At 39.7% G+C, this 3,533-nt stretch overlaps 1 long non-coding RNA gene across 1 annotated transcript in view; it reads right to left on the bottom strand.

The window, feature by feature from the left end:
• Nucleotides 1–3,099: 3,099 nt before the first annotated feature.
• LOC116686633 (uncharacterized) overlaps nt 3,100–3,533 on the bottom strand; it is a 16,407-nt gene continuing 15,973 nt past the window's right edge. The window contains exon 3 of the long non-coding RNA XR_004331316.1: nt 3,100–3,110. This is a non-coding gene — a long non-coding RNA (uncharacterized LOC116686633). The remainder of the gene's footprint in view (nt 3,111–3,533) is intronic.

Here is a 3,533-nt window from a genome sequence, read left to right as displayed (position 1 = left end):
TTGTGATGTTTTAATCTTATTGCTGTCTTTTCAACAGTGTACACCTTGTTTCCCTCAGTTAAATTACCCTTACACTCATTTCCTTTCAGAATCTTTCATGAAGATGATTCTGTCAGAATCATGTGTATTGAGTTCCAAACAGCTTCCTGTGTTGTGTAAACCATGTTTCCATCACTGAAACCGCTATACAGTCATTTACAAGAAAAAACTCATAAAGATGTTTCTAGGTCAGAAGCATATGTATTGTATAAACAACCTTACAGTCAATCCCTACCAGGTGCTCATATAAACATGTTTCTATGTGGAAAGTTCCAAATAGCTTCTTGTGGCATGGGAATCTTGTTTCCATTGATAAAACAGCTTTGCCGTCATTTCTTAAGAGAATCTCTATAAAGATTGTTCTATGTCAGAATCATGTGGACTGAGCTTCAAACAGCATTTTGTGGCATAGAAATCTTTTTCCCCATTAATAAAACAGTTTTACAGAAATTTCCTACCAGAAGCTCTTGTAAAGATGTTTCTATGTGGTTTGACCTCCAAATAGCTTCTTGTGTTATTTAAACCTTGTTTCTTTCACTAAATCAGCTTTTTAGTAATTTCGTACCAGAAGTTTTTATAAATAGGTTTCTCTCTCAGAATCCTGTGTTGAACTAAAAAACAGATTCTTGTGCCCTACATATGTTGTTTCCATCAGTAAAACAGCTTTGCATTCATTCGGTAAAAGAATCTCTTACAAACATGTTTTTGTGTCAAATTAGTGTAAATTGAGCTCCAAACAGCTTCTTGTGGCAGATAAATCTCTTTCCCCCAGTGAAAAAGTCTTTCTTAGCTATTTCCTACAACATGTTCTCATAAACATTTTTCCTATTTGGATTGAGCTCCAAACTACTTCTTGTGGCATGGGAATCTTTTTTTCATCAGTAAAACAGCTTTGTATTTATTTAGTAAAAGCTTAGCCAAGCCAAGTAATGTGGGCTTACTGTTACTGAGATCATATGCCATGGAAATCACATAGGCTTAGTGAGGCCTTACTCAATGGAGCTGAATTAATTATTTTCTTCTCTCTGTAGAACAATTGTGGGACTTGCAGGACCCAAGCAGACCTACGATGCTATCCCAGGTAGGTCAGTACATGGTCTACTGTGTCAACTTATTATCTAGCTAACGTTGACCAAACATTGTTATGGTTGCTATTGGTCTGATAATACACAATGTTAGGGTATTGGTTAAGTTGTACAAAGAAGAAGCTGTGAATATATTATATCTAGAGGTTGACATATGCAGTTTGCATGATTAATCTTTGTAGTGTAAGGTGAGATTTATTTTGTGTTTTGCGTTCTGGATCATCTGATCACCATGATCAGACCTTCCAAAGCCTAGCCCAGCTACAACCCTTCACCAAGAGACTACAATCAGCGTGGCAGCTCTCCTGACCACCATGAGGATAGACATCTGTCTAACCGCTCTCAAAGTCCTGGACGGTTTCATTCTCCTTCTCACACCAGCACACAAGGTAAAATACCAGTAGTTGACAATGGGGCCAATTGCCAGCTACTAACTTTACCCAGGCCCATAGAGACATTAATGTCCCGCCCACTGATGTTACCAGAAACAGTTTGTGTGTGGTGGATGTGTCGAAAAGATATGTGTCAGTTGTGATTGATACTGTTGTACATGCTTTTGTTGACACTGGACCAGACATTTCAGTTATCAGTGAGGATTTTAGGATGTCTACAAATGCTCTACATAAAAGCCCTTTTAAAAACAGTTTGTTCCTCTCACTGGTATCACAGGTAACTCTCTGGACTCTGTTGGCTCAATTACAATCAATTTAAGTATTGCTCACAAGCCAATGACACATGCTCTTCATGTTGTCAGAAACTGTACTAAACCACTGATTTTGGGTTGGGATTTTCTGGTTGCTAATACCATTACTGTAAATACCAGAAACAATTCCCTCATAGTAGATGATAAAGTAATACCACTGGTTAGCCAGCACCAATATGTCCCTAAATTAACAGATGTTACAGTATTTTCTACAGTTACACTCCCAGCCAGGTCGGAGATGGTCATCTCAGCTAAGTTAGATACATTGCTGACACCATATGACTAGCTAGGTGTATTTGAACCACACTACACTAATGGTCAATGGTTGGGTTTGCATGGACTGTGAAAAAGAGCTGAACAAGGTTCCCTCTATTTGAAAGAGGCTAATCCCTCCAGTGAGGAAGTCATGTTGCATGATGGCACTCAAATAGGCACTTTTCATGTCACCTCTGACGGCAGCAAAGACAAATACACAGTAATGGAAAGCTTTGTCTGTAAAGTCAACATTCAGATAGGTGCACTGTCCAAGCCACCTATACTGCCTGATATTTCACACCGTGATCTCACAAGTGCACAACATGAAAGATTGAAAGACACTTTAAACTCATTCTCATATGTCTTTAGTCAGTAACCGTTTGACTTTGGAAAGGACAAACCTAGTCACACACAAAATCACAACTACCTGTGACACTCCCATCTCACAAAGAGCCTATTGTACCTTTCCTTCAATGAAGGCAGAGATCCACCATCAGGTGGAAGAGTTTAAAGCTCAGGATCTGATTGAAGACAGTACATGCCTCTGGGCCAGCCCAATTGTCATGGTGAAAAAAAAACATGGCACCTACAGATTTTGTGTTGATTTCTGAAAACTAAACTCAGTCATCATGACCTTTCCCAAGTGTCGATGATAGTCTGGATGCCACGCTACCCTGGACAACATGTGTCATTTATCTTGATGACATCATCTGTCTGGGGCAGGACTTTGACGATCATCTTCAGAACCTGACATTGTCACCAGATTCAGACAAGCAGGTTTGAAACTAAATCCAAGGAAATATGACTTTTGCAAATCTGCAGTCAAGCATATGGAACATGTTGTGTCACGTGATGGACCCCTCTCACAGGGCCCAGCGGTCTCAAAGAACACCACTCCTCTCCTGTTAAACTGGACACTCCTCCTGCTCCACAGTTGAACCATCTGTCAACAAAGCCTTCTTCTATAATCAGCACCATCGATCAGCTTTGCTGTGCGGAAATAGATTCTGCTGTTGTTGTTCAGACAACTAATGTAGATATGGAATTGTAACAACACATACTTTATGGGCAAGGTAATAACATTGTAGCTATCATCTGACCCCATTCTTTCAGAAGTCTAAAAATGGGTAAAACAACACAAACGTCCTTACCTTAGACAGGTCATGTCATGACATGCTCTGTCATAAAGCTCACATTGCATCAAGACAGCCAGTTGTGTATCAACCACACTTATTACAGAGACAATGAACATTCTCCATGGCACACCCTGCTCTGGTCTTTATAGCGCTGATCACACATTCAAGAAAGCTCTAACCATGTGCCGACCATGAGGTTGGATATAGATAAAAAAAATTTATAGGTGTCATACATGTGAAGCATACAGAAAACCTGTCCCACTCACTTCCCAGGGAGATAAGTATGTGCTTGTAGTGCAAGATCATTTTACAAAG

The sequence above is a fragment of the Etheostoma spectabile genome, unplaced genomic scaffold (assembly GCF_008692095.1).
Source record: "Etheostoma spectabile isolate EspeVRDwgs_2016 unplaced genomic scaffold, UIUC_Espe_1.0 scaffold420, whole genome shotgun sequence".
Classification (NCBI taxonomy): Eukaryota; Metazoa; Chordata; class Actinopteri; order Perciformes; family Percidae; genus Etheostoma; species Etheostoma spectabile.
The sequence above is the reverse complement of the archived record's forward strand: the minus strand, read 5'-3'. Positions and strand labels throughout refer to the sequence as shown.